The sequence below is a fragment of the Canis aureus genome, chromosome 6, assembly GCF_053574225.1.
Source record: "Canis aureus isolate CA01 chromosome 6, VMU_Caureus_v.1.0, whole genome shotgun sequence".
NCBI lineage: Eukaryota > Metazoa > Chordata > Mammalia > Carnivora > Canidae > Canis > Canis aureus.
Window position 1 is genome coordinate 13,093,861 of NC_135616.1, and position 23,186 is coordinate 13,117,046.

Below are 23,186 nucleotides of genomic sequence, written 5' to 3' on the forward strand. Positions count from 1 at the left end.
ACCCACTGAATTTTCTTATTGTTCTAGTAGATTTTCAAGTGACCCACCTGTATCTTTCCTTACTTTTTTTTTTTTTTTGAGAGAGACAGAGTAAGTGAGCTGGGGGAGGGGAGTAGGGCAGAGAAAGAAGGAGAGAGAGACTCTTAAGCAGGCTCCATGCCCAGCATGCAGCCTGATGCAGGGTTTGAGCACATGAAGCTAGAATCATGACCTGAACAGAAATCAAGAGTCACACTTAACAGATTGAGCCACACAGGCGCCCCTTACCCACTTGGGTTTGTTCTTTTTTTAAGATTTTATTAATTATTCATGAGAGACACACAGAGAGGCAGAGACACAGACAGAGGGAGAAGCAGGCTCCTTGCAGGAAGCCTGATGCGGGACTCGATCCCAGGCCTCCAGGATCAGGCTCTGGGCTGAAGGCGGCGCTAAACCACTGAGCCACCCGGGCTGCCCCCAACTTGGGTTTTTAATGCAACATTCCACACTACCTGCAAATATTTACTTTGTCTTCTTTTTTTGGAATTTACCCCTCTTTCTCTAATTTTATTACATTAGCCAGACTTCAATAAAGAACAGTGTCTTCATAGATCAATGTAACAGAATAGAGAATCCAGAAGTGGACCCTCAACATTATGGTCAACTAATATTCGACAAAGGATGAAAGACTATTCACTGGAAAAAAGACAGTCTCTTCAATAAATGGTGCTGGGAAAATTGGACATCCACATGCAGAAGAATGAAACTAGACCACTCTCTTGCACCATACACAAAGATAAACTCAAAATGGATGAAAGATCTGAATGTGAGACAAGATTCCATCAAAATCCTAGAGGAGAACACAGGAAACACCCTTTTCGAACTTGGCCATAGCAACTTCTTGCAAGATACATCCATGAAGGCAAGAGAAACAAAAGCAAAATGAACTATTGGGACTTCATCAAGATAAAAAGCTTCTGCACAGCAAAAGAAACAGTCAACAAAACTAAAAGACAACCTACAGAATGGGAGAAGATATTTGCAAATGACCTATCAGATAAAGGGCTAGTATCCAAGATCTATAAAGAACTTATTAAACTCAACAGCAAAGAAACAAACAATCCAATCATGAAATGGGCAAAAGACATGAACAGAAATTTCAGAGGAAGACCTAGACATGGCCAACAAGCACACAAGAAAATGCTCCGCATCACTTGCCATCAGGGAAATACAAATCAAAAGCACAATGAGATACCACCTCACACCAGTGAGAATGGGGAAAATTAACAAGACAGGAAACAACAAATGTTGGAGAGGATGTGGAGAAAGGGGAACCCTCTTGCACTGTTGGTGGGAATGTGAACTGGTGCAGCCACTCTGGAAAACTGTGTGGAGGTTCCTCAAAGAGTTAAACATAGAACTGCCCTATGACCCAGCAATTGCACTGCTGGGGATTTACCCCAAAGATACAGATGCAGTGAAATGCCGGGACACCTGCACCCCGATGTTTATAGCAGCAATGTCCATAATAGCCAAACTGTGGAAGGAGCCTCGGTGTCCATCGAAAGATGAATGGATAAAGAATCTGTGGTCTATGTATACGATGGAATATTACTCAGCCATTAAAAATGACAAATGACACCATTTGCTTCGATGTGGATGGAACTGGAGGGTATTATGCTGAGTGAAATAAGTCGATCGGAGAAGGACAAACATATGGTCTCATTCATTTGCGGAATATAAAAAATAGTGAAAGGGAATAAAGGGGAAAGGAGGAAAAAATGAGTGGGAAATATCAGAAAGGGAGACAGAACATGAGAGATTCCTAACTCTGGGAAACAAACTAGGGGTGGTAGAAAGGGAGGTGGGTGGGGGGGTGGGGGTGACTGGGTGACGGGCACTGAGAGGGGCACTTGATGGGATGAGCACTGGGTGTTATTCTATATGTTGGCAAATTTAACACCAATAAAAAATAAATTAAAAAAAAAAAGAACAGTGTCTTAATGAACATCCTTCTCTTTTCCTGAGGGAATGATTTCCTAAAGAAATGATTTCTATATATTTTAGACACTGTCCTTAAAATATGGAACAATAATTCTATTTTTATTATGTTAATGATATGTTGATATATTGCATGGTATCAAGAATTTCTTATCAAGAATGGAGGATGAATTACATCAAATGCTTTTTCAGCTATAAAAAGATAATCATAGTGGGGTCCCTGGGTAGCTCAGTCCATTCTCTGCCTTTGGCTTAAGTCATGATCTTAGGGTCCTGGGATCCAGCCCTGCATCAGGCTCCCTGCTCCTTGGGGAGCCTGCTTCTCCCTCTCTCTCTGCCTGTCTCTCCTCTTGCTTGTCTCTCCCCCTTTTACTGTCAAGTAAATAAATAAAACCTTTTAAAAGAGAGAGAGAGATGAAAGAACCATTTTAAAAAGAATCTTATGATTTTTTTTTGTATCTACTAATTTGGTGAGTTATACTATTGTGTTTTTTAATATTGAGCTATTCCTTTTATGTTTCAAATCTGTAACTCAGAAGCACTCTTTATTGCCTCTATGACTCTAATCTCTTGTTCTTGTTCTATTTGTGAGTTTCGTGAGGATACGGACTTGGGTAAAATTTCCCCAAGTGCTACAATGTATTAAAAAACACCACTGCACGCTTTTTACAGTATTTTAAATGGCATAGACTATCTGCTAAAACAGAAGGACAAGGACCCTGTACAGCATATTTTCACAGATGGAGTTCTCACCCTTGATCTAGGAAATGGGAGGTGGGGAGCATGGGATTAGGTAAATGGTTGGTTAGGAAGGAAAAACAGAATTGAATCAGAGTAAAAAAAAACGTTACCAGTAAAACAACAAATAATAAATCGATTTTTTTCTGGAGGCATCAATTACCTTGAAACTGAGGTCAAGAAACAAAAGCAAAAACAAGTTAGGACTTTGGGGTTTGAAAATAGAAATAAGTATATAAAATTTATGTGAGCTAGTGAAGTCTAGTAATTTTATAAAATCTTGTAGAAACAAAAATTAAAAGTTTTCTTTAAATATTAGTGTTCTGGGCACATGGGTGGCTCAGTGGTTGAGCATCTGCCTTTGGCTCAGGTCATGATCCCGGGGTCCTAGGATTGAGTATTGCATCGGGTTCCCTGCAGGGAGCCTGCTTCTCCCTCTGCCTATGTCTCTGCCTGTTTCTGTGTCTCTCATGAATGAATAAATAAAATATTTTTAAAATAAATAAATATTAGCTTTCTTTAAAATATTAACTTCTAAGATAATACCTACTGGAATTGTGAGTTGTTTCTGTGTTTTAGAGGATATCATGACTCTTTGTGACAGTAGTCTTCTTGGGGCCCTCAGAAGTATTCTGGTTGACTATTGCTAACATAAATCAGTTCCACCTTAAAATGACTCCAAAAATAAAAACTTAAACTGAGAGGGAGATGGGGAGCACATTTTATTTCTATTTTGGGGAAATTAAGGAAGAGGAATCATCACTGAAGAAGGAATACAAAACTGTACGAAGGAAAAGCTATGGGGGCTCCACCGTGTTACAGTAAAGTTGTTTTTACTATACTCTTTGTTGTATGCACCAGTGTGCAATTCCCACAATCACCAACAAAATCCTAATTGATGCTACTATAACTGTAGGCAATACCATACATCACAATCAAGTCCCCATGGAGTGATACCTTAAGCTTAGTAAGTGTTTCAGTTATCCCTCCAACCAATTCCCCACACAGTCATCAATACAGACTCATTCTATGTTACTCTTTTCTGCCTAAGAAAAATAACAGGATACCAAGGGAAGTACTTTTTCCTATTCAAAACTGTGACTATGAAGAATAAAATGCAATGATGTGGAGTCTGAGTTTTCGAAAGCAGGTACCCAGTTGCAAAGAACAGTCCAAAAGAGCAGTGGGGCAGAGCAAAATAAGTCTTGCTTTACTTTTCAGAATTTAGATTTGATATGAATGAATGAATGAGGATAAGAGAATGCCATTAAGGTGAGGTGAATATAAAAGTTCACTTATTTATTCAACCTATACTTAATATATGGCATATTTATATTGCAAAGTATGTGCAATAAGACATGTATATCATCTTATTCAGGCTGCTATAATAAAATACCATAGACTGGGTGGCTTAACAACAGATATTTATTTCTCACAGTTCTGGAGGCTGGGAAGTCCAAAATCAAGGTGCCAGGAGAGCTGGCATCTGATGAGAACCCTCTTGCTAGTTTACAAATGGCTGTATCCTCGCATGCATGGCAGAGAGAACTCAAGTCTCTTCCTCTTTTTATAAGGGCATAAATCCCATCACTAGACTGCATCTTCATTACCCTAATATAATTCTAATTACTTCCCAAAGCTCCCACCACCAAGTACCAGCACATTGGGAATTAGAGCTTCAACATATAGATTTGGGGGAATAATAAACATTCAGTCTAGAACATATATGCAATATATATACTCACATAATTAGAAAATATTAGAAAACTTAAAGAATAAACCATGAAATCCCATGAGTGGCAAGCCCCTCATCTCATTGACTAACCAATAAAAGATCCTCAGCTCTCAGTATACATACAGAATGAAAAAAAAAATCCACACTCTTGTGCTGAGAACAGGAGCTAAGATCTGAAAAATACTCATTGGCTAACATGAAAGCTAAAAGTGAATTACCTATGAGTCCATCACACTTAGGAAACCACACCAATCAGAGATACCCCTAGTTCAGATATTTAGGCTAAAACCGCCTTTAATCTTCATAGTTCAAATATCTCTGACACAAATATTAGTTTATATGTTTCAGTTAATCCTGCAATGCAGTTACATGATGCAGAAGAAAGTTTTGTGGGTGGTTTACTTGCAACCTAAAATAATATGTACCTTGGGAAACATGTTCTAAATCCCAAACAACTGTTTTAAAGAAACTAATTTTGAAAGAACTTAAAGAATTTAAAGGAAAATTAACTGAAAGACCCAATGTTAAAGAAATGTATGAAATCTTCTGGAAAGAGAGCCAAGTGCACCTTAGTTCCAAATGAGTAACCAGGGGCTAATATCCCTCTCAGTGTCTTTCTTTCTTTCTTTCTTTCTTTCTTTCTTTCTTTCTTTCTTTCTTTCTTTCTTTCTTTCTTTCTTTCTTTTATTTGACAGAGAGAGAGAGAGAGGACAAGCAGGTGGGAGGGGCGGAGGGAGAGGGAGAAGCAGAATCCCAGCTGAGCAAGGAGTCCAAAGATGATGACAATGAGGTGGGGCTAAATCCCAGGACCCTGAGATCATGACCTGAGCTGAAGACAGACACCTAACCAACTGAGCCACCCAGGCCTTTCCCCCCCACCACTCAACCCAGTGTCTTCTTCTCAATTTTTAATTGATTTTATGAGGTCAGTGAAAATGTGTAAGTCATGTTTGACATATCAGAATATAATTTTCTAGTGAAAAAGAACAGATATAAAAAAACTAAATTATTTGAGACTCTGCTATAAAGTACCATGATAACAACATGCTTCGAACAATGTATTTGTGAATTCTCATTGTCAAGTCTCTAAGAAGAGGGTGTGTTCTCACTTTGATTCTACAAGTGGTAAGCTCAGAGAAGATATGTGATTTGTCTGCACAATCACACAGCTGTGGTGATGCTTGGATGCACACTTCAGTCTTGTGAATCCAAGTTCAGGGTTCATAGGTCTCTACTACAGCAATCCCCAAGGGGTGGAGAAGAGATTAAGAAGAGCTAAGACATGGGATCCCTGGGTGGCGCAGCGGTTTGGCGCCTGCCTTTGGCCCAGAGCGTGATCCTGGAGACCCGGGATCGAATCCCACGTCGGGCTCCCAGTGCATGGAGCCTGCTTCTCCCTCTGCCTATGTCTCTGCCTCTCTCTCTTTCTCTCTCTGTGACTATCATGGATAAATAAAAATTTAAAAAAAAAAAAAAAAAAGGAGCTAAGACAATTATAGACAACCCCAACCCCAAGTAATTTTGGAAGTAAAATGAAACTTGAATTTGTCTATATCAGGCAAGAAGAACAGTAAAGAGAAGGACAATGAGGCCTTTGATAAATGGAAAAGAGGTTTGATAGTCTGACAATCTAAAAGGAGTGCTAAGGGGAACAATGGCTCTAGCAAAGACAAATACGGGGAGTAAATGATAAGGATAAACACAAAGAAAACCATACCAAATCACATTATAAACAAATTATTTAAAATGAATGATAAAGAGAAAAATCTTAAAATCAGCCAAAAGGAAAAAGATTTGTTATACACAGAGCAACAATTATATAAATTACAACTGACTTTATTTTTTTATTTTTTATTTAAATTTAATTAGCCAACATATAGTACATCATTAGTTTCAGATGTAGTGTTAGTAATCATCAGTTGCATATAACACCCAATGCTCCTCACATCATGTGCCTCCTTAATGCCCATCACCCAGTTACCCCATCCCCCAACCACCTCCCTTCCAGCAACCCTCAGTTTGTTTCCTATAGTTAAGAGTCTCTCATGATTTATCTCCCTATCTGATTCCCTGCCATTCAGTTTTCCCTCCCCTCCCCATGACTTTCTGCACCATTTCTTATATTCCATATATAAGTAAAACAATATGATAATTGCCTTTCTCTGATTGACTTATTTTGCTCAGCATAATACCCTCCATTTTCATCCACATCGATGTAAATGGTAAGATTTCATTCTTTTTGATGGCTGAGTAATATTCCATTATGTATTCATCCTTTCTGATGGCTGGGTAATATTCCAGCCATCAGAAAGTGATACACACACACACACACACACACACACACACACACCGCATCTTCTTTATCCATTCATCTGTCGATGGACATCTGGGATCTTTCCATAGTTTGGCTATTGTGGATATTGCTGCTATGAATATTGGAGTGCAGATGCCCCTTCGGATCACTACATTTGTATCTTTCGGGTAAATGCCTAGTAGTGCAATTGCTGGATCATAGGGTAGCTCTATTTTTAACTTCTTGAGGAACCTCTATACCATTTTCCAGAGTGGCTGTACCAGCTTGCGTTCCCACCAACAGTGTAAGAGTGTTTCCCTTTCTCCATATCCTCACCAACATTTGTTGTTCTCTGACTTACTCATTTTAGCCAATCGGACTGGTGTGAGGCAGTATCTCATTGTGGTTCTGATTTGTATTTTCCTGATGTCAAGTGATGCTGATCATTTTTTAATTATTTTTATTTATTTCTTCATAAGAGAGAGAGAGAGGCAGAGACACAGGCAGAGGGAGAAGCAGGCTCCATGCAGGGAGCCTGACGTGGGACTCGATCCCAGGTCTCCAGGATCACACCCTGGGCTGAAGGCAGTGCTAAACCACTGAGCCACCCAGGGTGCCTGATGCTGATCATTTTTTAATGTGTCTGTTTGCTGTTTGTATGTACTCCTTAGAGAAATGTCTGTTCATGTCTTCTGCCCATTTCTTGACTGGATTATTTGGTTTTTGGCTGTTGAGTTTGATAAGTTCTTTATAGATATTAGCCCTTTATCTGATATGTCATTTGTAAATATCCTCTCCCATCCTGTAAGTTGCCTTTTAGTTTTGTTGACTGTTTCCTTTGCTGTGCAAAAGCTTTTTATCTTGATGAAATCCTAATACTTCATTTTTGCTTTACAACTGACTTTCATCAGAAATAATACAAGGCAGGAAATGATGGAACCATATGTTTACAGTGCTGGGAGGCAGAGAGGAAACTATCAACCCAGAATTCTATATGCCCTAAATAAAAATACTCTTTAAAAATAAAAGTACAGGGGATCCCTGGGTGGCTCAGTGGTTTAGCGCCTGCCTTGGGCACAGGGCGTGATCCTGGAGTCCCAGGATCAAGTCCCACGTTGGGCTCCCTGCATGGAGCCTGCTTCTCCTTCTGCCTGTGTCTCTGCCTCCTCTCTCTCCCTATGTCTATCATGAATAAGTAAATGAAATCTTTAACAATAAATTAAAAATAATTTTAAAAATAAATAAATAAATAAAAGTACAGCAAATATATCTTCATAAAACACAGATTATAAAGTTAATTACCAGCAGACTTTCATTATAAGAAATGTTAAAGGAAGATTTTAGGTTGAAGGAAAATGATACCAAATGAAAATTAGGGTCTATACAAAGGAATGAAGGATGCCAGAAATGACAGATAGTAAGTGAGAGAACATAAAGGACTTTACATTTTCTTTAAAAGACAAATGACTGTATAAAATGAAGATATGTTTAATAGGTCTGGAAAATGTATGACAATAATAACAAAGATTTGAAGCAAGAAATAGAAGTATACTGTTGAAGTGCTCTAACAAGACCAGCAATACAAGGCTGATTTAACATTTAAAAATCAAATGATGTGATTTAACCACGTTTATAGAAGAAAAGATAAAAATCACATAATCCTTTTAGTAGATGCGGAGAACAGAGATGACTAAATTTAACACACTTTTATGAGTTTTTAAAAATCTAATAAGGCATAAATACAAAAACTTTCTTCAGCCTGGTAAAGACTATCCATAAAGAGCTTCAGGTGAGGTCATGCTTAATAGTGAAAGACTAAATGTTCTTCTCCAAGAACCAAAACAAGACAAAGATGTCTACTCTCACAATTGTAATTTAACATTGGACTGAAAGTTCCAACATGCTCAATAAAGGGGAGAAAGAAGAACAAAATGAAAGAAATAAAAGACATATAAATTATAAAGGAAGAAATAAAATACTCGTTATTCACAGACTAATTGTGTACATAGGAAAACAAATACTCTACCAAAATGCTATTATAACCAATTAATTAAATCAGAAAAGTCATAGGATTCAGGATCAACATGTAAAATCAATTCTAATTTTTTCACTAGTAATGAGTAACCAGGAAATCAAAGTTTTGAAAATATTATTTATAGTATCATCAAAAAACATATACTAACCAGAGATTAATTCAACATAGGAGCAACACCTTTTACCTTGAAAATCATATAACATCATTTAAATAAATTCAAGAAAAGCTAAAATAATGAAAGATACACCATATTCATGGACTAGAAGAGTCAGTGTTGCTGTGATGTCAGTTCTCCTCAAAATGGTCTATAAATTTAATGCAATAAAAATGCCAAGTGGCTTCATTGATAAACTTGGCCAGCTCATTCTAAAATTAATATAGAAATTCAAATGAAGAAAATAGCATTGCCAAAACAATTTTGGAATGCAAAAATAAAGCTGGATATTTTACCTTACTTGGATTCAAGTTTTAATATAAAGCTATAGTAATCAAGAAAATATGGTATTAGCATAAAGATAAATAACCAATTCAGAACTGGTAATGGTTATGCAAAATTAGGGGTTTGTGAAAATGCTTCAAACTGAACAAGTAAAATGAGTACATACAATTACATTCAAAAAAATTAATTTTTAAAAAGATAATTATCATTAATATGTGGATTAAGAAAGGAAATCACTGAAGTGTATGAGCAAAGGATCAATGATCACAATGTATCATTTTAAAATATCTGATGAAAAATTAATAAGCAGAACACTATTAAAATAGATAAAAACTGCATAATTGATAGTCATAATTTTGTTAATTGAAGTAGTTTAGACTATGAAATTTTCATTCTATATTGCTTTGATGTGGATTACTAGAACATGAATGCATAAAAATAAAGACATTTGTTGTAACTTTCAAGCCTTGAGGAGTCTCAACTAACCAAAAACTTCGAATATCTTGTTTCTGTATAAACCTGAGATTATAGATTTCAAGTTGTCTTTTGAGTAAAGGAAGAGGACTAAAGAAATATATAAATACATTTTAAAGATAAACATTGTATCTTCAGTAAATGAATTTTAGAATAAAACTCTGAAAGGAGATTTTTTTCCAAATAAAAAAAAAAAAGTCCTGAGTCTGTCATAAGACTCAAGAAACTTCATTTTCCTTAAACAACATCTAAGGAGATCCCATGGCAGCCTATAATTGTCATCTAAATGAGAGTCCTGGGAAATCATCACATTTTTACTGTGTTGAAATATTTTCCAAATATAATATGTATTTTCTGCTTAACTTCTCTTGTTATTCTAGGACTGAGAATTATTCTGTGACATGACCAGTGTAACTTTAAGAAGATATATAGCTTGAGGAAAGAGATTTAAAATTTCTCTGACATGATGGAAAAACTTTGCACTAAGTAACTAGAGGTATTTAAAAATGGAATTAGTATTCTCGATTATTATTCCTAATAGATTCAGATACATACTAACTAAAGGAGAGCTTCAAGTTACCAATTTTATCTAGGGATATTACGGTAAATATAACAGTTTCTGGAAAAAGAAAAATCACAAAGGCATGAATCTCCAAAGAGAAAGAGTATGAGAACTTTAATATATGTTTCCAATAGCTATTGTCAACCTGTGCACAACTCTAGGAAACAATTTCCATAACTCTATAACACTCCTCCTGAATGAATTATCTGTTGAAAATATAATTAAGGGAAATGATTATAGAGAGAGAGAGAAGCCACAGCATAGTTTCTGAATCTCTCCAATTCCATGAAAAATCATTTTAAGAAAAGAATAGGTATTAAAATACATCTTCTAGACACAATGAAAACAAACCGAAAAGATATGTTCACAGAACAGATGAAAACTCTAATCTGCCTGTATCATTAAAGAGGTGGGGGCTCAAGGACGGACATACCACCATACCAGAACCACATTCATTGAGAAAGGGTGCTTCCTCAGAGGAAGGAATACTGCACTCATAATCAGTATTTTTTTAAGTTGTCTACTACCTGCAATGGAGTGCTGATGAATAATAAACAACCAGCTCTTTAAATGGGGGGAAAGTTCCTGTTTTGTAGCAATTGCCAATTTCCACGGTGTAAATACTCCCACTATACCAAACATTAAGTTATCAATGTGGCATCACTGAATGCTGAATTGGGAACAATTCGCTTGTATGAGCTAATAGGAACCAGTTCCCATATATTAATTCTACATGTCAACAAAATGGATGACATTTAGTTAATTTTTGCATCAGGAAATAAAATGGCAATTCATTTCTTCTGAATTGGGAAGTAAACCCCAATAAATAAAAAAGACTCTACCCATTATCCACATAGTTCTCATGTCTTGGCCCTGTGAAAAAGTTCTTGAATGTATGTAATACATACCTCCGGAATAGTCAAGTAAGAACAATGAAACTTTCTTTTTATGGGGTTCAATAACAAAAATGGGATGTGGTAATGTATACCACATCCACACATATATGATCTGAGACAAAATGAATTTTTGGTTGTATAATGTTCCAAATGTCTGTCCCATTACAACCCTAAAATTTCTTGTTCAACAACCAGATATTTATGGGAAATGGAGGGGAGAAACCGAAGATGAAAGATAGGGAGGATTTGGAGAAGAGATAAAGATTCTTTCCATAGCTGCTAATAATGACAAGCAAGCTTGCAAATTTACCAAACCCTGAAAGATGTTTACATATTGAAAAATAGGAATAGTAGTGTTCCCATAAAGCAGAAAATTTTATGTTGGTCTTTGCTTTACTTATTTTCATAGTAACAGATACACGAAAACATTTTCAACATCACTAATAAGCAGGGAAATGTAAATCAAAAACTACAGTGACCTATCACCTAATACATATTTAAATAAGTATCATCAAGAAGACAACAGAAAAATGTTGGTGAAGATATGGAGAAAAGGGAACACTTGCACATTGTTGGTTGGAATGTAAATTCGCTAACGAGTTTCCTTAAAAAATTAAAAATAAATCTACCATATGATCCAACAATTCCATCTCTGGGTAAAGACCCAAAGAATAGTAAAACAGGCTATCAAAGAAACATTTGTTGGGACACCTGGGGGGTTCAGCGGTTGAGCCTTTGCCTTTGGCTCAGGGCGTGATCCTGGGATCCGGGAATCGAGTCCCACATCGGGGTCCCTGCATGGAGCTTACTTCTCCCTCTGCCTGTGTCTCTGTCTTTCTCTCTCTGTGTCTCCCACGAATAAATAAATAAAATCTTAAAAAACAACAACAACAAAGAAACATTTGCACTCCCATGTTTACTGTGGCATTATTCACAATAGCCAAGATATGGAAAGAACCTAGGTACCCACAGACAAATGAATGGATAAAGAAAGCATGATATATATGTGATAATTCAGCCATGAAGAAAAAGAAAGATACACTGCTGTTGTGACAACATGGATGGAGCACATTATGCTAAGTGAGAAAAGTCAGACAGAGAAAGATAAGTAATACATGCTGTCACTTGTTTGTGGAATCTAAAAAACCCAAACTTGTTAAAACAGAGAGTAAAATGGTAGCCAGTAGAAAAAGGGCTTAGGGGATAAAACAGGTATTTTTTTAAGGGTACAAACTTAAAACCAGCAGTAAATGAGTCCTAGGGACCTAATACACAGTATAGGGAATAAGCACAATGTCAAATTATAATCATCAAACTTGATAAAAGACTAGAACAAAATTATTCCAACCATTAAACAGAAGTGATAATTATCACTACAATGGCAATCCTATTACAATAAATAAATGTATCAATTTTTTAAACACAGCTGAAAATCCTTTGAAAACATTACTTTTTTATTTTGCTTCTCATTATTCATTACCACAAACTCAAGTAAATAATACTCCTCTTTAAAAAAAATTATGAGTATGTTAATTTCTACCAGCTCTTTAATTTTTTGTTGAGAGAGGGGGAGCAGCTGGTCTTGCTCCTGGGAAATTAAGAAGAAAAATTCATGGACAAAATTTCTAAAGCAATTATTGCTGGCTTTCCTGGCAATATAATAGTAGAAATCAATAGTTGTCCTTATGAAATGTATCTCCATGGACCAAAGGACACCAGAAGTGAATGGTGGCCCCAATTGTTTAGTTCCTTGATGATCTCCATCTTTGACAGCTGACAGCATTGAAATTGATAACACTGAGACAAAGAGAAAACATTATTAAATATTCCATTTACCAACAAATAGCTGTCCTTTGACATAACAAAATAAGTTTTCTTCTTTTTAAAGATTTTATTTAGTTATCCGTGAGAGACAGAGAGATGCAGAGACACAGGCAGAGGGAGAGGCAGGCTTCCCATAGGGAGCCTGCTATGGGACTCGATCCCAGGACCCTGGGATCACGACCCCAGTCAAAGGCAGACGCTTAACCACTGAACCACCCAGGTGCCCAATAAGGTGCCTTTAATGATTATTTTGGTGAGTAGAAGATGAGAGATAAGCAATTTTTTTCATTTATTTAACAAATGTTTATTGAATATCTGTCTCATGTCAGGCTATGGGCTGGCTTCTAGGCACGTATCACAAAATGAGGCAAATATCTGCCATTCCAAGTATACATGATAGTGCTGAAGCCAAAGAAGTAAACCAGAATATATAAACATATGACTGTATTGGGTGTTTTTAAAAGGAAATATGGAGTGGTGCATGAGTTTGTGAAAGGGATTGGAGGCACCTACAGCAACCTGAGGCAGTTAGGAAGGCTTCCTGGAAAAAGTGACATCTAAGACAAAGGATGAATAGGAGGTACTCAGGGAAATCAAAGTCAGGGGTAGAGAGCCAAAAATTCTTTAAGATAGAGAAAACAGCATATGCAATGGCACAGGGATAGGAGAAAATAAGGTGTTTTTGTAGAAGTAATTCAAAATACTAATTCCATACATGTCTAAAAATTACAGACACTAGTAAAGATTTCATGGGCAAAATTTTATCAAGGAAAAAATAATATAATGGCATTACATATGCATTTTAGAAAATGAATAAAAACTATTAAAAATTGGTGTTACTTTGTTAAAAAATTGTATAAGAGCAAAGTTCTTAATGACATAAAAGAAGAATCACAAACATCCACGGATAGAGAACAGACAAAACTTGGTGACATATTCATACAACAATGAAAATGTATGAATTACAACTACCTGAAACAACATAAGAACTTGAAAACATGTTTAGCAAAAAATAAATAAATACACAAATAAAGCATGTCTCGGTAAATTATATAGAGTAAAATATATTTTCATGAAGCTGAATGACAAGCAAAGCTAATTGATATATTTAGGCATACACATACATATTATAAAAATATTTTTTCAAAAGCAATGTGAAAATATCAATTTAGGAAGAGTGGTTGCCTTTGTGACACAGAATGATTGATACAGGTGACAAGAAGGCAGAGAGACAGTGGAAGAAAGGTAATTAATAGGTAGCTAAAGGTTTTAGTATTCTAGTTCTTGGATTAAGTGAACTCATAAATGTTCCTTATGCAATTATTATTTGTAACTAACATATGTAATATAGGACATTATTTTTGCAAATGTTACAGATTTTAAAAGATAACAAAGGGGAAAAAGTTTAAAAGAAAATCACAATCCTAACTTTACTTCCGTTCAGTTATTCAGAAAACATTTCCAGGACATTAGGACATTATCATCAAGTTCATTAATTTGACTTTATCAATACTTTGATTAGGAGCAAAATTCTTAATCACAGAAAAGTAGAAACACCCCAAATATCCACTGACAAAGCACGGATAGATAAAACTGGTATATCCATATAGCAATATAATAAACTGAATTAAATTTAATGATATATTTACAGCCTTGTCTTGCAATCTTCCACAAAATGACTCCCACTTTACCAATGATCTCAGTGCTTGGTTTACACATATCTTTTCTTTTCTCATTGCACCATCTACACACCCAACCACACATCTACCAGAGGAAGGAAGATTGCTGGTCTTCGGTTACAGGAGTCTCTAAGGACATCATATGCAGAAAACATCACAGATTGACCAATTTTCAAATTTATTTAGTTGAATATTTTTTAATATCTATGGAGTCCCAATCTTTCTTTCTAGGTAATACAGAAACAATAGTGAATAAACAAAATAAGTTCCTGTTCCTATGAAGCTCACATTTTGGTCAAGAAACACGTTTCCGAATAGCCCTGAGAATAAAAGTCTGTGCTTTGGAAGGACTGGCTCAGGAGGAAAGTGTGGGAATTGTCATAAGTGGTAAAATTCAATGCCACATAGGAAAAAAAAGGAGAAGGGGGAATGTAAAAGGGAAAGAGAGAGAGGAGAGGAGAGCAAGATCCAGAACCCAGAGCTTAAGAGCGCCAATATTTAAAGCTCAGTTGAAGGAGGTGCCTGAGAAAGATTCTAGGAGGATCTCCTGAACCATAGATCTAAACGCCTACTTATGATCCCCATGTGGCTGTCTCTCACATGCATTTCAAAATTAACATGTCCAAAACCGAAACTGAGACAAAATGACAAGTGATTTAAGAGAAGCATCAGAAGAGAAGCAGAACGTTTCCAAAAGGAAAAGATGATCCACCATGTTCAATGCTGGAAAGAAATTAAAAAGGATAAGAGATCAAATACATAACTGTGCTATCCCAAGTATGCTAGGCAAAACCTAGAAGTGTAAGGAGGACAGTGGGGCTGGTGCCCAGGGTGTGACTTCAAGAATACGCTGCACTGGACCCCAAGGAATTGTGTGTATCAAGGAGAGTTTGATTCCTTAGGTAGGTCAAGAGCCTTTGAGGCATTTGCCAGCAGGGGCATTGTCTGTTCAAATCTGCATGATACACACTTTAGAAATGTCATTCTAAGTTCACAGACAGAAAAATCTTCACTCCCATATTATTATAACAAATACATTCTTGCCTTCCTCTTTATCATGTAATCTATGACTAGATGAAGACTGAGGGAAAGGGAGGCTGAGAGGGAGAAAAGAAAGTAGAGAAGATACAACCTGCCCATGAGTGTGCTTCCTCCTAACATAGAGACTGTGGGGTGATCTAAGAGTCCAGTGGGACAAAGTCATATAAAGATGCTTCAAGCCAAAGCAGGCTGCACAGGTGCAGTCACAAAGAAGGAAATACACAAGGAGATGGGAGCAAGGGGAGAAAACACTGAAAAATGACTTTAGGTGACATGATGCCTTTAAATCTAAAATCAACTTCTCTCTTTTTATATTAATCTCAAAGTGGAAAATTAGACCCCACTTAAAAAATTCCAAGGTGGCACAAGACACATATTTCTGTTAATGATGTCCTTTAGCAATCAAAGAATTATCACCTTAGAAGCCTCAAAATATACAGTTTGGAGGATTTCAGGTGCATTCTCTTTGGAAACATCATGACACTTATACTGACTTTCTAGAGCTGAGAAATGCTTCCTCTAAATTGGAGTTAATTTGTGCTTCAGGTACCAGTAGCTGAGCTCTCTCACCTCTCTCTCTCTCTCTCTCTCTCTGGGGCGTTGGCTTAGAAGTGCAAGTTCTTCAAAACTTCTGCTAAGCCAGCTGCTGACAGGCTAATGAGGCACATCAGAGAGCAGGCTCCAAAGTGCAAGTACACAGGAACAGCTGCTCTTATACCAGAATGGAATACGCTCTGAAGTCTACTTATCCAGCTGCTGAGAAGAGCAGCAAAATTAGGATCAAAATCAATTTTCTAAATAGAAAAATTCATGGAATGATTCACAATTTACTTTAAGATAGAAGACTTTATTTTTTAAAGGTTTTATTTATTTATTAATGAGAGACAGACAGAGAGAGAGAGAGAGGCAGAGGGAGGATCAGGCTTCCTGCAAGGAGCCCGATGTGGACCCCGGGATCACGCCCTGAGCCGAAGGCAGATGCTCAACCGCTGAGCCACCCAGGCATCCCAAGACAGAAGACTTTAAACCCCACCTTCCCGGTTATACCCCACCAGAGAATCCAACAACAATGGTCTGTCAGCTCAGTTCTGAGGTATAAATTATTCTTACTCTCTTGGGCCCATAATACCATGAATAGGAAAAGCACTGAATTTGGGGGGGGGGGGGGGAGACTGTGCTCTTTCACTTAAAACTGTGCTCATTGAGTCTCTGGCCCTGGACAAATCAATGAACTTCAAGCAATGCATATTTTCTCACCTGTGAAAAACTCAGAGAAAAAGTCACATTTCAAAGGATTTGTATGATGGAAAAAAAAACCAAAGTATCTCAAAATCCTTGGGAGGGCTTCACTTCTGGTTTAGATGAAGAAAATCACAAAATATTATCATCCTCACCTGACCAACTTAAACTGTATAAGCTACAAAATCATGGCTTATTAAAAACACATCAAAAAAATAAAAATAAACACATTAAAGAAATATGGACTCCAACTCCAAAGGACAAAACTATAAAAATGAGTAACAATCTAATATTTGTCAGCCAAATAAATGAATAAATAAAATGTGGTATATCAATAAAATGGAATGTTATTTGCAAAAAAAGAAGTACTCATACAAGCTATAACATACAGGAATCTTAAAAATATTCTGCTAACCGAAAGAAGGATCACATAGAATGATTCCATATGTTAAATAGTCAGGATAGGTAAATCTATACAGAGAGAAAGTAAATTAGTGATTTCCTAGGTTTAGGGAAGGTGTAATGTGAAAATGGGGAACTGATGGCTAAAGGGTATAGACTCTGGAAAATGGAATTTTAAATAAAACAATACCACTTAGGGCACCTGGGTGGCCCAGTGGTTGAGCACCTGCCTTTGGCTCAGATCATGACCCTGAGGTCCTGGGGTCCTGGAGTCCTGGGGTCAAGTTCTGCATCAGGATCCTCACACAGAGTCTGCTTCTCCCTCTGCCCATGTCTCTGCCTCTCTCTGTGTCTCTCATGTATTCATTCAATAAATAAAACCTTTAAAATAATACCACCTAATAGAAGACGGACAATACCAAGAGATGGTAAAATAATGTGGTGCAGCTAAAACGTTCCTGTGTTGCCAGTCATGGTAAAGGTTAGTAAAATCAAATTTGAAAACTACTTGGCAGTATCTACGAAAATTTAATATAGGGCAGCCCAGGTGGCTTAGCACTTTAGTGCCCATCTTGAGGCCAGGGCCTGATCCTGGAGACCTGGGATCGAGTCCCATGTCAGGCTCCCTGCATAGAGCCTGCTTCTCCCTCTGCCTGTGTCTCTGTCTCTCTCTACCTCTCTCTCTCTCTCTCTGCCTCTTTCTCTCTCTCTCTGTCTCTCATGAATAAATTAAATAAATAAATAAAATTTAATATATGCCTAGTCTATGAGCCAACAATTCTACTCCTTTGTATATACCCAATATAAATGATTGCTTTAGATCTACCAACAGTCATGTAGAAGATTGTTTATAGCAGCTTTACCCATAATAGTAAGAAATGGAAATAATCCATATGCCCATCAAGAGTAGAATGAATAAGTAATTTGGAACTTATTTATACCTTAAAAACTACTTAGCAACTTAAAAGAATGTACTATTTCTAAATATAATACATTTTAAAACCTAGTAGAAAAAAAATAAAAATAAAACCTAGTAGACATAATATTGAGTGAACAAAACCAGATACAAATGGGCACAACTTTATCAAACTGTACACTTAAGATCTGCGCATTTATATTTCATTTAAAGTGTTTTCTTAAAAGTTATGTGGTTTAGCTTTTAACTAACTTTTAATTCTCATAAAGGAGTTTTCCACAATGGTAGAGGCAAGAGCCAAGTGGTACTGAACTGAAGAGTAAATACAGAGGTGAAGAAGTAGAGTCTGTCCATATAGATGAATCTTTCAAAAGATTTTGAAAAATGAAAGTAAGATAAAAGATAAACTTGAGGAGTGGGATCTACAGAAAAAAATTCCTGTTATTGGTTCAAGGAGACACTGACACGTGCTCAGAAGTTAGGATACAAAAATGTAATGGAGAGAGATGATGAAAGACCTAGAATTGATAGTTTAGCTTAGGCTTTCATGTTAGTCTTGGGTTCCAGTCTCACCTCAATCACTTACTCCTTATAAGGCACATGGTACTTAATCAGTTCAAGATCAGTTCCTCATCTATAAAATGGAAAGAAATAATCTTAATTTGTTAAGTGTTGCTGTGAGCTGTGAGCTCAATAAATGCTACTCTATCTACTCAAAGCCATTAGGAAGAACAGAATTAAGAACATAGGTATAGAAAATGAACTTATGAAATATCAGGAAAGAAGGAAATAATAAACAGAAAAAAGAAACATTAAGTTTTAAATAGCATGTGAGTAGCAGTTTCTTTACTTTTTCACAGTGAAATTATCTTTTACTAAAATAGAGCCAAATTCAATTCTTACACAAGAGATCCTCAGGCCCTTTATTTTTTTTTAATTTTTTTTTTATTTATTTATGATAGTCACATCACAGAGAGAGAGAGAGAAGCAGGCTCCATGCACCGGAAGCCTGACGTGGGATTCGATCCCGGGTCTCCAGGATCGTGCCCTGGGCCAAAGGCAGGCGCTAAACCACTGTGCCACCCAGGGATCCCTCAGGCCCTTTATAAAACACTGAATATTGAGATTCCGACTTCCAGGAATATAGTATTAGAATAGGAAGTCCAGTTTTCACTAGTCCTTGTTTTCACTATAGCCCTTTCCTTACATGGGAAGTGAAGTGGTAACAATTAGCATGAAGGAAGGAAAGAAAGAAGAGAAAGAAGAGAAAAGCAGGAAGGAAGGAAGGAAGGAAGGAAGGAAGGAAGGAAGGAAGGAAGGAAGGAAGGAAGGAAGGAAGGAAGGAAGGAAGTTGTGTTAATATCTGCCTGAAATAAAACTATTTCAAACAGTAGCTATTTTAAAATATTGGAGTTGGCAGTATTTATTGGTCTAATGCTTTTAAGCATAATAAAACTACATTGCTTACCTTGACATGTAGAAACAAAAATCCAATAAAAGCACGAGAAAGAGATAAATAAAAATTATATCAAAGAACACGCTTATTCTTAAAATTTGGATGTTCCTATACATTGCAATAAAAACAATCTTTAAATTTTAAATAAGTATATTCACCTTTACTTAATTTGAGGGAAATCTATATCATTTTACTGGGTGTAAGAGGAAAACAAATCTGGAGGTGTCTCCTTTCAACAAGGCTTTTCTTTCCCACTTATTTCCAGACCCTAAAGGAAAAGGGAAGTGTGACAAGCTGAGAAATGCAGGTGCAAGTAATTGACTAGGCGAGTGTTCTATTGTCATAGAAGCAAAGCGCATCAAATTAATGAGGCCCACAGAGACCCAGAAGGCTGGGGCCAATCGGAAGCTTTCCTTGGCATGCTTCAGCATGTGCTTTGGGCAACCTGGTAGCCCTTTTGTTTATATCCTAGACAAGCTAAAATTTCCAGAAAAGAGAAATCATCTTCATATCCTCATGGCGTGCAAAAGTTTGGCTCTCGAAGAGCACATGTTTAAAACCCAAAAGTCATTATTTGTGTTCCACACCAATTGTCAGGTGGGGGAGATATGATTCAATTAAAAATTTGTTTAACTGTTTCTTGATGATGTTTGTTAGTATACAGTGTGTTTTTAAAAATGTAAGGAAGTACCAAGGAGTCAGAAAAATTAAGATCTAATGCCACTACTGGCTACTTTTCTCTTGAGGCAAGTCATATAATGTAAGATTCTGTTTCCTTTTATATAAAAAAGAAATAGCTGAATTAATGATCTTTTCCTTCCTCTCCCAAAATTTCACCAACTACACTCAGGAATTTCTTTTTTTTTTTTTTTTTTTTAGGAATTTCTTAAAATATTATATACACTTTGTAAATTGTTTACTTCTTTAATAAGAAGAGCAATGGAGCTTGCGTTACAAAAAAAAAAAAGAAGAGCAATGGATGTTTTACATCTCTAACAGTCTGAAAAGCCTATGGATCTAAAAGAAATGGTTAAGACACAGTTTTTTAAAAATTAATATTTTTCCAGTTTTCTTGAGAAATAATTGACACACATCACTGTATAACTTTAAAACATACAGCATGATGGTTTTATATCTATTGTGAAATGATTACTATAATATGTCCAGTTAACATCATCTTCTCAAATAGATATGAAAAGAAAAAAATGTTCTCTTTGTGATGAGATCTCCTAGAACAGTTTCTTATATATCATACAGTAAGATTATGTTGTACATTATGATCTAATGTAAGATACTTATTTATCTTATAACTGGAAGTTTGTACATTTTGACCATCTTCCTCTAATTTCTTCCCCCACCACACCCCCAGGTAACCACAAGTCTCATCTCTTCTCTTGTGAGTTTGGAGTTTTTTTGTTTTCTTTTTTTTGCTACACATTGTGAGATCATACAAGATTTGCCTTTCTGTCTCTGATTTCACTTAGCACAATGCCTTCAATATTGATCTGTGTTGTCAATACAGATGTGTGTATCTGTGTCACAGATGGTAGCATTTGCTCATTTTTATGGCTGAATAGTATTCTATTGTTATAAAAACCACAGCTTCTTTACCCATTCATCCTTTGATAGACACTTAAGTTAGTTCCATGTCTTGGCAATTGTAAATAATGCTGCTACGAACATAGGGGTACATATATCTTTTCAAGTTAGTGTTTTTATCTCTTTTGGAGACCCTACTCTTCCGCCATCTTGCTCCTCCCTCTGTTTTTATTTCTTTTGGATATATTCTCAGAAGTGGAATTGCTGGATCATAAGGTAACGCTGCTTTTAAATTCTGAGGAACCCCCATACTAGTTTTCATGGTGGCTGTACCAATTTACATTCCCAGCAACATTGCATGAGGGTTCCCTTTTCCCACACCCACATCACATACATTATCTCTTGTCTTTTTGATGATGGCCATTCCAACAGATGTAAGGTAATATTTCATCATGGTTTTGACTTTCATTTCCCTAATGACTAGTATGTGCAGCACTAGTTCATGTTCCTGTTGGCCATTTATATAGCTTCTTTAGAAAAATGGCTATGTAGGTCTTTTGCCCATTTTTTTATTAAATGGATTATTTGGAGCTGCTATTAGGTTATATGCGTTCTTTATGTATTTTGAGTATTAACCCCTTATCAGATGTATAGTTTGTAAATATTGTTTCCCACTCTATAGGTTGTCTCTTCACTTTGTCAATGATTTCTTTAGCTGTGCAAAACCTTTTTAGTTTGATATAGTCCCCACTTATTTATTTTTTATTTCATTGTTTGTGCTTTGGGTATCATATCCAAAAATCATTACCAAGATGTCAAGGAGCTTTATTCCTATACTTTCTCCTATGAGTTTCATGATTTCAGGTCTTACATTTAAGTATCTAATCCATTTTGAGCTAACTTTTGTGAGTAGTATAAGATATGAGTCCAGTTTCATTCATCTACATGTGAATATGCAATTATTCCAGCACCATTCATTGAAGAGACTATCTGTTCCATTGAGTATGCTTGGCTCCCTTAGCAAATATTAGTTGGCCACATATACATATATGCTTGGGTTTATTTCTAGACTCTGGGTTCTGTTCCATTGGCCAATTTTTCTGTTTTTTATGCAAGGATCATACTGTTTTGATGACTATAGCTTTACAATATAGCTTTAAGTCAGTAAGCGTGATGCCTCCTCCTTTGTTCTTTCTTGGGATTTTTGGGGGATCTTTTGCAGTTCCATATAAATTTTAGCATTGTTTTTTTCTTTTTTGCCTCCATAAAAAATGCCACTGGAAACATGATGAGACTTGCACTGAATATATACATGGAATTTGGTAGTATTAACTCCTTAACAACATCAATTCTTCCCTTCAATAAACACAGAATGCCTTTCCACTTATTTGTGTCTTCTTCAACTTATTTCATCAATGTCTTGCAGTTCTCAAAGTAGACATCTTTTGCCTCCTCAGTTAAATTTACTCCTAAGTATTTTTTGATGGTATTATAAATGGAATTAATTTTTTCAGAAAATTCATAGTTAGTGTACACAACCACTACAGATTTTTTATGTTAATTTTGTATCTTGCAACTTTAGTGAATTCTTGGATTAAATCTAATAGTATTTCTGGTTGAGTCTTTAAGATTTTCCACATACAAAATATTATTATCTGCAAATAGAGACAATTTTACTTCTTCCTTTCCAATTTTGATACTTTTTTTTTTATTTTTGCATGATTGCACTAGCTAAGACTTCTAGTACTATGTGATATAGGAGCAATGAGTCTGAGCATGTCTATCTTGTTCCTGATCTTAAAGGAGAAGCTTTCAACCTTTCACCATTAAAATGTTAGCTCTGGGCTTGTCATATGTGCCCTTTACTATGTTGAGATCTGTTCCTTTTATGCCTAATTTGTTGAGTTTTTATCATGAATGGTTGTTGAATTTTGTCAA

General features: G+C 36.1%; 1 long non-coding RNA gene across 3 annotated transcripts in view; it reads left to right on the top strand.

The window, feature by feature from the left end:
• The window catches only part of LOC144315525 (uncharacterized), a 65,178-nt gene that overhangs the window by 32,658 nt on the left and 9,334 nt on the right, over window positions 1–23,186 (top strand). Inside the window, exon 4 of one of the 3 annotated variants that reach the window (XR_013381241.1) lies at window positions 559–1,826. The exons of the other annotated variants lie outside the window; for them this stretch is intronic. This is a non-coding gene — a long non-coding RNA (uncharacterized LOC144315525). Of the gene's footprint in view, window positions 1–558; window positions 1,827–23,186 lie in introns of those variants that run through there. 3 annotated transcript variants of the gene reach the window in all.